Raw genomic sequence first — 15261 nt, 5'->3', positions numbered from 1 at the left:
CTATTCTCTGTATATGTTCAATATCCCCTGTTAGACCTATCTGGCACAGATCCTACACACTTGAGCAGTATTCTAAGATGGCTTGCATGAGTGTTACATCCAGGTACTTCTGTGTGTTGGACAATTGTAACTGTGACTTATATTGTAGTTATAGGATTTATGTTTTCTTGTTTTGTGAAGTGCATAATTTTACATTTATGAACATTTAAGGCAAGCTGCCAATCTTTGCACCACTTTCAAATCTTATCAATGCCTGACTGAATCTTTGTGCAGCTTTTTTTCAGACTACTTCATTATAGATAACTGCTTCATCTGTGAAAGTCTGAGGTTAGTACTAATATTATCTGCAAGATCATTAAAATACAAATTGAATACCAGGAGCCCCAATACACTTCCCTGGTGCACATCCAAAGTTACCTCTACATCTGCCAATGACTGTCCAATAACCTGCTGTGTACTCCCTATCAAGAAGTCATCAGTCCTGCCATAAATTTCACTTGATTTCCCTATGTTTGTGTAGTGCCAGTTAAATATATCGGTGATCTGGTGATCATCTTCAACAATTGCCTTAATTTTTAATTTTTGAGTTTCAGGTTTTACTTTTACTTTTTCCTTCTTTCCAAACTAATTTTGTTTTGTTTCTTTGCCTGTTGATACGTGAATCATTGCTTAGCCTTTTTGCTGTGAGTAAAACTTTGCTGTGGACACTTCAGTATTTTCTAAGATAGTTTTACTGTCACATTCATTCTGAAATGTCTGCTGAGATTTCTAATGGTGAGTAATGATTTTGAAATCCTTTGTAAACTGATGAGCCATAACATATGACCACCTGTTTAATAACTTGTCTGTCTGTCTTTGGAATGAAATACATCACTGATTCTGCATATCAGGGATCCGACAATTTGTTCGTAGGTTTTTGGAGGTATATGGCTAATCCCAAGGCTAGTTTCAGAAGCAGGCGACCAGGTCATGTAATTCACATAAATAATGGGTCACTGATTTGCGTACGGGGTGATGGTGCCTGATAGTGACCTAGATGGGTTCCATACATCTTACATCAGGCGAAATTGGTCATCGATGCATCAATGTTAGCTCACTATAATGCTCTTCAAATCACTGTAACACAGCTGGCACTGAAACACTCACAATTATACTGCTGAAAGATGACGTCGCCATTGGGGAAGACATCAAGCATGAAGGGATTCAGGTGGTTCTCAGCTATCAGCATGCCTTCGATTACTACCACAGGTCCCATGCAAACACTGAAGAATGTCTCCCATAGCTCAGCCAGCGTCCATGGTGTGCTGCATGTTTCAAGCCACTGTTCACCTCAATGACAGCGTTTGTGGAGACAACCAATGAAATAGCGTAGCAAAAATGTGATTCACCCAAAGAGCCAACACATTTCCATTGTTTGAAGGTCGAATCCTGATGGACCCATGCCCATTGCAGTCATAATTGACAGGTCACTGGATCAACATGTGAACATGTAAAGACAGTCTGATGTGGAGCTCCATGTTCAACAATGTACGATGAACAGTGTGCTCTGGAACACCTTGTGTGTGCACCAGCATTGTACTCTTTCAGCAGAGATGCCACAGATCACCATCCATCCTACTTTACAGATCAGACAAGCCTCTGAACCCCAGAATCTGTGAAGAGTCATGGACGTCCAGCTATTTAGCACATAGTGGTAGTTTCACTCTTCTAGCTCCTCCTGTAGATTCTCGCAACAGTAGCACGTAAACATTCAACCAGCTTCAGCATTTTCAGGGTACTCATTCACGAGCTTTGCATAATAATAATCCACCCTTTGTCAGAGTCACTTATCTTAGTGGATTTCCCCATTTGTAGCCCATATCTTTGCTAGAGTCATCCCCCGTCCATGTCTGCTCTGCTTACATATTTTTGTTACTGTCTCACATGTCTGTAACGCCATCTGACAGCATCCTGCATCACACTGTGTGATTATGATAATGTTTTGGCTGATCAATGTAGTATCCATGTGTTTATCATTAAGTTTAATTCTCCTTAATGGGAATGCCATGAAATAACAATATTTGAAGTGTGTGCTCAAATAATACTGTATGGTGCATTTTACAGTTTTTAGGAAAGTGACAAAAACTGTTACTTCCATAGAATTGTTGCAAAACAATAATTTAATAGCAGATATGTATTGTTTGTACATACAGGTGTTGAAAACACTTGGTTGTGCTTTTTGAAACTGATCTAAGCATAGTTTTCTTTTTTTTAAATAAGTAAGCAGTAAAACGTAAAACACTGCATAGCAATGGATATACAGCACTATTCCACATCACCCTGTACTCTGCTTTAATGATAAGGTTGTCTGGAATCCAAAAGCTGTTAGTAAGAAAATTATAACAAGATAAAAATTATATTTATTGCAAACTGATTACTTTGGTCTTAACAAAGCAATAGAACATAAGTTCATTATCAAGTTGAGACACAAATATGGTACATTAAACTCAGTTGTCACACTGCTGGTTTTTGTAAAAATGTCTGTTCATTAGTATTGGTATTTTGACATTAGCCTCTCAAATAATAATAATAATAATAAGCTACCACACAAATTCAAAACTCTTAGAAGTAATCCACAGTCTTTCAAATTGAGACTGAAGTGTTTCCTCATGGATCAATTCTTCTATTATGTTGAGGAGTTCCTTGAAAAATTAAGCTGATTCTTATGTTATATTGTTTACTGTGTTTACTTAAAATTATGACTTGACTTGTTTTGGGTTGATAAACATTTTATTTTATCTGTTATTACTTTTATATTATAATTTCATCTACTGACATGTTCCACGACCTCGGAGATTTGCTCCTCAGTTTTGTCCTGAACTAGATGTAAATAAATAAAAATATGAACTGCTTATTGAATTATCAGGAATCATTTTGATAAATAATCTATATATTCTGCAGAGGGTGAGATTGGGGTGCAGATATTCTTTTGAGAATATATTCCTGCTCTAATGGCTCATTTGGGAAACTCGAAATGCGTTCCCAAATCAGAGCTTGGTCGTCATATGATATGGCATGCGGCCTATTGAAATATTTTTCTCTCCCACCTTTAGAAGTGATTATTTCATCTTTTAGTTCACTTTGAAGAGTCTTTATTTGTCACTGGGTGATGCAGAATATGTCAAGCTATGTTTTTTGACATACTTCTTTTGACTGGACTTTCATTTGAATGTAGCTTGTTTCCATGAAAACTGTCTGTCTTACGTTTCTTTCATCTGGCTGGCATGTCTATTTCCATGGATTTTATCAAGTAAATGAACTGCTCATCGTATGCCATGGCATGATATTCTTCATAAAGCTTTAACTTAATTTCCGGGTTTCTATTCTTGCACCCTTCTTTTGAGCACATTTCTGTGTTGCATATATGATCCTGGATCATGCAGCCAATCAGTATTACTATCTAACAGTCAACTGTATTATCACATTTCACATTCCCTTTTAATAAAATAGCTGTGCTTAGATTGTGTATTATATTCTTTGTTGATTGTAACTACACAACCTTACTTAATTTTATTCAGGTTACATATTTTGCTATAATGATTTCAGAATATGTACATAATGTATACTGTTAGGGCCATGTACTCTACAGGGAACACATACTGCTGTACAGAACACATATGCTACTCTACAGACATGTACCTTTTTATGAAACTCATACAGCATTATTCTACTCACCTGTGTTAGAGTGTTGATACGGTGGAAGAGACCAAACAGCGATGTCATCAGTCTCATTCAACAGGGAAAGATGGGGAAGGAAGTTGGCCATGCCCTTTCAAAGGAACCATCCCAGCATTTGCCTGCAGTGATTTAGGGAAATCATGGAAAACCTAAATCTGGATGGTCGGACGTGGAATTGAACCATTGTCCTCCTGAATGTGAGTCCAGCGTGCTAACCATCTGTGTTAGAAGCTGTTTCACAGGATCTACTTTCCTTCTCATGATTTATGTTCCAATCCAGCATCACTGACCCTTTTTCTCTTAATATCCTGCCAATTACTGTTAATTTTCCTTATCTGCGCAGTATTTGCACATTTCAAACTGCTTGCATTCTTGTAACATACAGCATTGTTCAAGCAACAAAACAACATGAGGTTCTTCGCTGTTTAGTGCTGCCCTCCCACATTAAACAGGTCGACTATTACAGCAGGTGCTGCAGACTGCCACATACAACATTATTCCATGCAATTCTAGCTGGCCGGTGTGGCCGTGTGGTTCTAGGCGCTTCAGTCTGGAACCGCTTGACCGCTACGGTCGCAGGTTTGAATCCTGCCTCGGGCATGGCTGTGTATGATGTCCTTAGGTTAGTTAGGTTTAAGTAGTTCTAAGTTCTAGGGGACTGATGACCACAGATGTTAAGTCCCATAGTGCTCAGAGCCATTTGAACCATGCAATCCTACAAAATGTCAAAGTGTGCCATACAGCATTATTCATGCATACACTTCATTTATAGTCAGTGAAAAGAGGTCCATGTTTCTTATCTACATCATCATTGGGGTCTCAGTCCCAGTGCACAAATTTCAGTATGCTATTAAAAATTCCTACGTTGTTATCACATTTTTCAATGATTGTACATTTCCTAATGTTCCCATTCTATATTACATTTTAATGCCATGTGGTCAAAAAAACCAATATCTGTTACTTCAATATTATAGCCCCAAATAACTTCCTGTTTGTTGGCAAACATCTGAGTTAGTGTTGTAAAATCAAACAATAGAAAGTCACAATAACAAAAATTGTGAAAAGGATAGATTGCTCCTCCTCGACATTGAGTCGCAGACAGGCACATCGAAAAGACTGTTATACATTTAAGCTTTTGGCCAAAAGGCCTTCCTCTGAAGTTGAAAATGCACAAACATTCACACAAGCACAACTCTCACATATTATAGCCATTATATCTGGCTGCTGAGTCCAGCCACAGTGGTCAGAGACAATGGGCATATGTGAGTGTGACTTGCACTTTTGTGAATATATGTGTGTGTGTGTGTGTTTTGTGTGAATTGTACTTTTGTGAATGTGTGTGTTTTTTACTTCAGAGGAGGCCTTTTGGCCAAAAGCTTAAATGTGTAACAGTATTTTTGTTGTGCCTGTCTGTGGCTCATTGACTCATCTACACTGTAAAAGCAATCATCCTTTTCATGATGCTTTTGATCAAATGTTGTTTTGGACCCATCTCACTATCTAGTAATTTCATCCACAGCTGGCTGCATGTTGTATGAGCTAAAAATTGATATGAAAATCACCAGGCACTATTAAATATTTTGACATACCTCTTAATTCATGTAAAAGGTCTTCCAAATTAGCTAAGAAGGTCATTTGTTGGGGACTAGTAGATGCAAGTAATGGTGTTCCATATTCTGTCAATTCACATGTACACTACAGTCTCAGGCAACTGAAACCACACTCAGTTGCCTGAGACTGCAGTCTTGTGTGTGAGTTGCATTTGCATTTGTGTGTGTGTGTGTGTGTGTCTATTGTTGTCAAAGGCCTTAATGTCCAAAAGCTTTAATTGTGAGAGTCTTTTTGTTGTGCCTATCTGCGACTCAGCATCTCCACTATATGGCGCTATAGCTGCACAAATGGGTGTGCTTTGTAGCCAGTGCTCAACTCCTCTGAGATTACCATTTAAAATGACTTCCAGCTCACACAGTTTGCTGCCTAGATCTTGCGGATTTTTCAGTAACAATGTTTAGGGATTGACATTTAGATTTTGCGAGTTGTTGCTCTCCTTGGCTCTCTTCTTCTGATTGGCTGTCAATTGCTTCTGCTGGGTGCTGCTGTTGCTGATGATGGTGATAGCTCTGCTAATGATGGTGCTGATTCTGCTGAAGGTGGTGGTGGTTGTTCTGCAGAAGGTAATGCTCACCCTGTCCACTATATTTTCAAGAAAGCCACATTGCCCCCCCCCCCGCACCCGCCCTTGTGTTGTTCTAAATGGCGAGCACCTCAGGAAGCTCAGCATTCATTTGCTGGGTGGGGGCTTGCGGAACCTGGGTTTCCTGAACTAGGAACTGGTGAGCGATGCTAGTCCTCTGTAACCATAAGCTGTGGGCATGTTTCAGCGAACACTATGTGGAGCAGCATTGGAATGTTTTGTGTCACAGAGAACAGGGACCTTGGATAGACCACTCATATCATCATGATAGTAAAAATCTTTCTAAGAAAGCGCTCAATCTCAAGGTGTGCTGCACACTGACAAGACACTTAATTGTTGAGGTGTGACAGTCATTATCAGGCAATCTCTGGGGAACATGTATTTCAGTTGTACAAGGCTTAGTCAGGCAAAAGGGGCTGTGTCTGGATGGACACTCACTTCCCTAGCTGCTTGTGGAACTTCCATGAAGTTTAAATCACTTACTTTTACTCCCAGCAGTTCTGGTAGTCCATTGGGCAGTATTAATGCCCAAATCCTAAAGATGCCTCACATGGCTAGGCCACCTGAGACATCTGTGGATTTCAGTGCAAGCAGAAATAGTAACAGACCATATTCCATGACAGATAATATGTTTATCACTGTCGAATGTGTCAAAGATTAATTTGAAAAATGGTCACCTTTCTGCATATATAAAGTTCTAGAGGACTTAAAGGACAACTTAAATCCAGTAAGAGGCTGTGCAGTCATACACTCCTGATCAAGAAACTGAAGGCTACCCAAGTGCACAAGTTGTTAAATACTAAACTACTTGAAGAATATGCTATCAACCACGAGTTTCACACTGGGCTAAATTGTTGTAAAGGAGTTGTGATGTGCCAGGGCATTATGGGTATGGATCCAAGGAATTCTAACAGGAATGGGAAAGTGAACATGTCACTGAAGAATAGAGTTCCATGAAGAAAGTTGATAGTGAGCTTCAGAAGGCAGAGACTTTTATCCTGACAGTTAGTCTACTAATGTTGCCAAGTATATTGTGCCAGGCTTTTTCTGACTTCAATCTAGGCCCTATGTACCTAATCCAATGTGTTACTTACTGTGTTGGTCACACCACCGTGGGTTACAACTGTCAGGTAAAATGAAGATTCAGGTCCACTGCCCATGAAGCACGTCTTTAATGTACTGCCCACACATGTGTGTCAGTTGCTCCCAAGCACATCCAGTTTGGACTTGTCTTCAAGTAAGAGAATAAAATACAGGATGGTAAGTCACCCAATGCCTCTTCTATTTTGAGACAAAAAAGAATACATTTAAGACCACAGCGCCACCCACTTTTGTGAAGTTGTTTGCCTTAGCATTGAACCTACTTGTACAGAAGACTAATGTTGGTGCAAGACTTCGATAGCTGAGCAGAGCACATCAACCTGCACCTGTAAATGCAGCAGTAAGCCCGCTCCACTGGCCACACAGTCAATAGAAGAGATCCAGCAAAATGTTCCTCTTAAAACAGCCTTGACACCATCCCCGAAGTCCAAACTGGGGATGAAAACCAACAAACCGAAACGACCTGGTCTGAAGCTATCAGACCATGTGACCTTGGTTATGTCTGATGGATGAGACAATAACCTTACTATGGACGGTATGTGTGTTGATGTCTGCCTGAGGCTACTGGCGAGTCCATCAAGTAACCCTCCTCCTGCACTCCCCCCTCCCCTCTGCTGCAACATCACACTACCATGGAGGAAAGACAGAGAACAACCTCACCCTTAAGATGGCTATAATACTTCAGTGGTACTTGAATGGGCTCAGGACATGTGTAGGAAATATGTCTATTAGCTCAGGATAAAGTAATATGCATCTGCATTTTAAATTACCTGACACGCCTGAGCTATGTTGCTTCATTCTCCACAACATCCATGGCCTTAGTGCAGAGAGAGCTAAAGGATGAGTGGCTATATTCATGAACAATACCTATCATTCCTCACTTCCCTCCCTGACATCCAGCCAACAAGCAGTCGCTGTAACTGTGCATGTGCATCATAGCTTGACAATCTGTTTGCTCTACCTGCCCCCACATGAGGTGCTGGACTGAAGAGGCTCTCCATGACAACATTATTCAGCTCCACCATCCCTTCATCCTCTGTGATGATTTTAATTAACACACTGTGCTTTGATCCTCTGCAACCACATGCCTCAGGAATAAATCAGTTGAGAGCCGTCTTATGCCCTCATGTGAAAATTTGTTGAAAATTTGGCAGAGCATGCACTTCAACACTACTATCAATCTCTCACTATGCTCTCAAGCCCTTGCACACACTGCTCAATGGGAAGTGGTCGATAACTTGCACTCAAGTGACCTTTCCCAGTCTAAATTGACCTGCCAGACAGAGTGGTGCCCAAAAGAAAGACACTGTGATGGGTGCCCAGTAGGACAGACTGTATGCTTTACAGCCAACTTCCTGTGTTTTAACAATGTAAGAGCATCCATCCATAGTCTTCAGGTCAGCAGAAAAGGCTGTTTGCTTTAGGTGGAATGCTGAATGCCACTTTGCAGTCAGGGTTGTGTGGGCGGCTCTACATAGGTTCAAGTGCAGGCCAACAGCAGAAAATCTTGCAGTTTTTCAGGTAGCAAGGGCAAATTGTTGCTGAGAGTAAAGTAAGAAGAGTTTGTGCTGACAGCTCCTGACCACCATAAACAATTCCATTAAGAGTACAATTAATGAGAGACCAACAGGACGATTTACAGAAGAAGAGGAAGGTGCCTAGGGTTGTGTTATGGGGAATGGAAGTCTTCTAACCAACCCATAAGACACTTCCCATACTACAGTAGTCTGTTCTGTCACAGTTGTCAACACTGTCAGTCAGGATTCAGCTTTCTGACTCTACAAGTGGTTGCTGAGAGGGGCAGTTTGGACTTTAGTTCTATCACTAATCAAGAAAACAGCTGCACTTTCTCCACATGGGAGTTGGATTCTGTGCTACTTGCAGCTTGTGACACTTAATATGGTCACAGGAGGATCCATTATAGTATATTATGGCTTCTCACAGTAAAGAGTAAAGAAATCCTCCTCACCCTTTTATTCCTCATAAACTTTCATTTCCTTGAGTTTGCTGTTACTCCTGCATTAGAGAATTTCTGAAGTGTCCTCCTTAGTAAATCTACATGTTCCTCCCAGGTGTGGGTGATTATAAGACTATTGTCAACATTTACTCTCTATCTACTCTGTGAATTGCCACTCAAACTTGTGATGGAGGCCTAAGTTTAGTGATAGTGTCACATGACTATATGACTGGAATGTTTAACTGTTGACAGCAAAAAGGCAACAGTCATTACTGCTGTGGTGAGGCAGATGGGAAGATGGGTACACCGATATGTTGGCACCTATGTCTGTTAGGAATTGCAGTTTTGAGTAGTGCTCTGTGACAAACAGCCAATGAGTCATTTGGAGAGCCCATCACTGTCACTAATGACTTCCGAGAAGTACCCCATCTCACACAGAGGGATTGCGCTCCTGCACATCAGTGCCGGACTGCCTGTGGTACCAACAAACTTTTGGAAGGCAGTTAGTAACATTTCCTTGGTGAGTGGTAGCACTGTGATTGGCAACTGAAACACTGTGTTTTTGCAAAGTAGGACTTGCACAGTAAGTTTAGCAATTTATGCCTGCAGTGACGTGAAAATATTGTCTGACTGTGGGCAAATATCTGCTACACATGTGAATGAGTACTTCTCTGCAATACGGTCCACAGTTTGTACAAGCGTGTCAAGATTGCAGATGCATTCTGTAAATATCTTCTGCAAATCTAGTGACAGATGCAACAGCCAGATGTTCTGTAGATTGTCTTCATTGACTTGCTGGAGTCCACAGGTGGACTGCAGTAACTGTGAAGTCAAGGTTCACCTAACTCCTCAGTATGAAGTAACTTTTCTAGACCTTTTGTTTCAGGCTGTGACAGTTGTTGAGTATGGTGGTTTTAATGGTTGGTTACCAGTCAGTGCCTCATGATGAAGCCAAAATGTCCTGTACTTCTGGAGGAGGAGGAGGAGATTAGTATTTAATGTCCCGTCAACAAGGAGGTCATTAGAGACAGAGCACAATCTTGGATTAAGGAAGGATGGAGAAAAAAAGCTTCTGTGTCCTTTTGAAGGAACCATGTTGGCATTTGTCTTAAGTGATTTAGGGAAATTGTAGGAAACCTAAATCAGGATGGTTGGAAGAGGGTTTGAACCATCACCTTCCCGAATTCAAGTCCAGGGTGCTGACCACTGCTCTACCCTGTTTGATGTGTACTTCCATAGTCATATCTTCATTCAACACAGTGAAAACGTAATTGTACTCAGTTTCAGAAGCAGTCACATGAGCTAGTGCAAACTGGCTCTCAAGTTATGGAAACCGCAAGACTGGGTTTTGCTGCCAGCATTATGATGGTTTGACCATGACACAGTTAACTAGTGTGCTTGTGGAAATATCAACAATCTGTGGTGAGTCCTGCACTGAAAAATTACAGTTCAGTGTATGGAAGGCACTTGGCATGATTTCTTTGCGTCTGACATTTGAAGTGGCACTGCATGAAGCATCAGTTAACCCAAGAAATAATGTCGAGATCATTCACACACTCTCTCACTCACTTTCTGATGAGCCAACCTTGGCTCAACTTGTGTGCAGGGTAAGCATTGGCCACTATTCCTGCAGTCCCTCATCAGACCAGCCTATCGGATGCATAGGGCATCCCTTGGCTGTTGCAGGGTTTCAAGCCCATAACAAGTCAGGCCAATGTGTCATTGGCCTGTGGTGGATTGGGTGTCCCAGGTCCTGGGTGAGCCTATTTTGTAACCATTCAGTCTCACCATAAAACAGTCGTGCAGACTGGCAGAAGTGGTCCCACAATAGCAGGATACCTGTCTTCTTGTGCAGCTGGGTGGTTGGATAGCACCACAGAAGGCACAGAGTCAGCCTAAGTACTTGGTTCTGCACCCTATGCAGCTTGTCAACATGAGTGTTGGCAGTGTTGCCCCATACCACGGCAGCATAGGGTAGCAATGGTGATACTAGGGCCAGGTGCAGGGTCATGCCATGGTGAGGCGGCAACATCGACATCAGTTGAGCAGAGGGTGCAGGACATGAAGACACCATGCAACTCTGCTCTTGACTTCCTAGATGTTTGGCCTGCAGGTTGACCTCTAGTCCAGAGTGACCCCGAGGTATCTGGTGGTTCTGCTCCACCCTTGATCATGGTTGGCATAAGTCTGGAAGCAGCAGCCTTCTAGTGAAGACCTCTACCAGGCTCTTAGTAGCATTATACCTTAGCTACCATTTTGTCAACCACACACCCAGCATGTCACAGATTAATTGGACTTGTCACCTCATTTCAGCAGCGTCCATATTCCTGGTGAGCAGTGTGATGTCATTGGTGTAGAGAGCCAACTCACACACTCCACATGTGGAGTACAGCAGAGGTCCCAAGTGCAGAGTCCTGTGGTATTCGAGCCCATATTGGCCAGTGGGTTGAAATACCATCTTCCAGACAGATGTGGAAGATCAGGTCAGCCAGGTAAGACCTAATCAAGACCCTGTGTGACGTTGGCACCCCATGCACAAAAAGTTTGTAAATGAGACTGTCATGCCACATGGAGTCAAAAGCTCTGGATACATCGAGGAACACCATCCCAAGGCATTCCTGAGTCTCCAGAATTCGCATGGCCTCCTCCATCAACCACATGAGTTGGTGGATGGTGGAACGGCCCCCGCAAAACCCAAACTGTTTGTCCTAGAGTATTCACTCTTCTTCCATGTGCCACAGAAGTCATTTAGCATGCAACTGCTCATACTCCTTCTGTTGGAATTGTGTGAACAAATTATTTTGTGTGCGATGGCAGCAAAGTGCATCATGTGATATGTAGCAGACCTGGTGCTATTGTATGCTCTGAGTTTTATGTGTGTAATATAGTGTTCCTTGGTTGTTTGGTTCAATGTATTTTACCTAGAAGTGCAAATATAGTTAGGCACTAAATGTCTCTTACTCACTATTATTTATTCAACTGCAATGGTTCTGATAGGTTATGAGCCCAGCAACGCATTTGGAATAAGTATATCCATTATGTATTAGTCAGAAAGTATTGGAAAAGTACTAACTAGTGCACTTGCATGAAGTACAAGTTATCCTTACAAGATGAACGCAACTCTTTTGTATTATTCTTGGGTATAACTCTTTACATTAAGAAAGATCAGTGTTACTATTAAAATGAATACGACACAAATACCACAGGTTGAAAGATTTATGGGTCGCAAAAACTAGGCAAGGTGGAAATTTGCAGTATAACCGTATTTACATTTGGACAACCTATGGGATATGGTGGATGGGACAATGGAATCCACAGATCAGAATTATTCAAGTAAGGATAGGAAAGCAAAATGAAAGTTGATATTACTGGTTGACTCAGTGAATTCACGTTGAAAAAGTTGCGACAGTGAAAGAAGTCTGCAACAAATTACAAAGTGCTTTTGAGGATGGAGGTCTTACAATGAAAGTAGGATTATTACGAGAGTTAATTACCACTCAACTGGACAAATGCAAGAGAGTAGACAAATACATCAACAAAATAATAGCCATTTCGAACCAACTGAGAAACATTGAGTTTGAGATCACTGGCGAATGGATAGGGGCACTACTGTTGGCAGGACTGCCTGAAAGGTATGTGCCTATGATTATCGGGCTGGAAAGCTCAGGTACACCGATCACGGGCGACAGTGTTAAAGTGAAAATCCTACAGGATGTAAAGAGTACTTCAAGCTGTCATGTATTGGAGAAGGAAACTGCATCTGCTCTTTATTAAAAAAACAAAAGGAAGAAATCAGTGAGGTGCTACAGCTGTCAGAAGAAGGGGCATATTGCATCTCAGTGCAAAGAAAAATTAATACCAAGGTCAGGAACGCAGTAAAAGAGGTATGTTGCTGATAGCCCAGAGAGAGGGCCCAATAATAAAGGTAAGGCACTCTCATGTTTTTATTCTTTTAAGGATGTGGGTAATTGTTGACTGGAATGGATTTTAGACTCAGGTGCACCTGTGCGTATTATTAAAGACAAATCTCTTCTTGATGATGTTGTAGATGTGAGTCATATGGGAATATCTACTGTTGATGGCAGCAGGCTCCACTGCCATTTGGCTGGGAAGCTATACCTATATGTAAGTGTAAACTCTGATCCTAATATGGTTACAGCACATGATGTTCGTTATGCAAAAAGTGTTGTGACTAACCTACTGTCTGTAGGGGAAATTGTCAAGAAGGGAAACACAGTCACTTTTGACATACATAGAGCAAGAGTAATCAACAAAAATGGTGAAGTTATAACTACAGCAAGTAATGACAGGAGTATTTTTAGGTTGGATGTCATTGATAGTAAACATAGAAATATTAGCCATCCAGTATACTCGGTGGAAGGTTTTTTATGGCACTGCGGACTTGGACACCTAGATTTATTTATTTATTTAGATTTTTTCATGTGGAGCTATCAATATGATGGCTTTTGCAAATGTAAGGTACTTGTACATTATTTTAGAGCTCTTAAACTTAACCATTTAAAATTTTGTTGAGTGAATAGAGACACTTTCAATTAAGAATTCTTTCAGTTTTGATTTGAATTGCTTTTTATTACTGTTTTTCATGGACTCTGGCAGGTTATTGTACCATATCAGTCCATTAGTATATGGGCTCTGGTCTGTTATTTTTAATCTTGTTCTTTGTCAGTGGTATTTCTCTTTGGACCTAGTGTTGTGGTCATGTATATCACTACATTTAGTTACTACTGTTTTCTGTGAGACAAAAAAGTAATTAATTTATAAAGATACTAAGAGTAAATGGTGAAGTATTTGCGTTGTCTGAAAACATCACGGCAAGAGTGTTTATAGCCTAGTCCATGTATAATCCTTAACCCTCTTTTTTGTAGCAATAGTGCTCTGTTAAGGTGAATGTCTGCAGCGTAACCCCACATTTCTATACAGTAGCTAAGAGGGGGATGGATTGTACCATAATACACAGTTTTAAGCATGTGGGTGGACACCATTTTAGACAGTTGTCTAAGAAGATACAGCCCATTGCTGACTTTTTTGCATACAGCATTAATGTGGATAATCCACCAGAGGATTGAGTTCAGATGAACCCCTACAAATTTACACTTGTTTTCTTCCTCTGCCACTATGCCACATACCTCATTTATGCATGAGTGGTGTGAGCTGCCAGTTGTAAATATTTGCATCTGGGATTTATTTACATTGACCTTTAATCCTTGTGCATTAAAATATAAACTTAATTCTAGTATCCCATTACTTGCTGAAAATTTCAGTTCCTCACAATCTTTACCATGAAATAAAACTGAGGTGTCATCAGCATAATTTACAAGGTGCATGTTAATGGGGTGTACAACGTCATTAACATATGCAAAAAGAGGAAAGGCCCAAGAATTGAGCCTTGAGGGACTCCCTGCGTCCTGTTTCACTTGATGGTTTACTGAATCAAAAGCTTTTCTCAGGCCAAGGAATATTCCAGCTGTGTGCATACCCTGTTGTATATTGCTACATACTTCATGGAAGAAACTGGTAACAGCAGTGGCCGTGCTTAGGCCTTTCCTAAACCCATGCTGCGATTCGGTAAGCCTTTTTGTGCCTTGACAAAAATGTTGTGAGTTGTGATAGGATATGTTATGTTATGTTATGTTAACCGGGGACCTAGAAACGATGGAGAGGCTCCGTCCCCACCGTAGCCGCAGTGGTCCACAACCCCACGACGACTACTGCAGACCACTTCACCCCTCCGCCACCCCACATCAAACCCAGGGTTATTGTGTGGTTCGGCCTCTGGTGGACCCCCCAGGGAGCGTCTCGCACCGTATGAGTGTAATCCCTATGTTTGCGTGGTAGAGTAATGGTGGTGTACGCATACGTGGAGAACTTGTTTACGCAGCAATCGTCGACATAGTGTAGCTGAGGCGGAATAAGGGGAACCAGCCCGCATTTGCTGAGGCAGATGGAAAACCGCCTAAAAACCATCCACAGACTGGCCGGCTCACCGGACTGCGACACAAATCCACCGGGCGGATTCGTGCCGGGGTCTGACACTTCTTCCCGCCCGGAAAGCCGTGTGTTAGACTACACGGCCAACCGGGCGGGCTTGTGATAGGATAACTGTTTCAAATATTTTACTGCAGGTAGGGATTAGTGATATTGGTCTATAATTTGAAAATTTTTCTTTACTTCCCTTCTTATGGATTGACTGAATTACACTCAAAATGGGGTTGCTGAGAGGGCTAATAGGACCATTGTCGAAAAAGCAGGGAGCATGATAACTGATGCTGGA

The sequence above is a fragment of the Schistocerca piceifrons genome, chromosome 3 (assembly GCF_021461385.2).
Source record: "Schistocerca piceifrons isolate TAMUIC-IGC-003096 chromosome 3, iqSchPice1.1, whole genome shotgun sequence".
NCBI lineage: Eukaryota > Metazoa > Arthropoda > Insecta > Orthoptera > Acrididae > Schistocerca > Schistocerca piceifrons.
The sequence above is the reverse complement of the archived record's forward strand: the minus strand, read 5'-3'. Positions refer to the sequence as shown.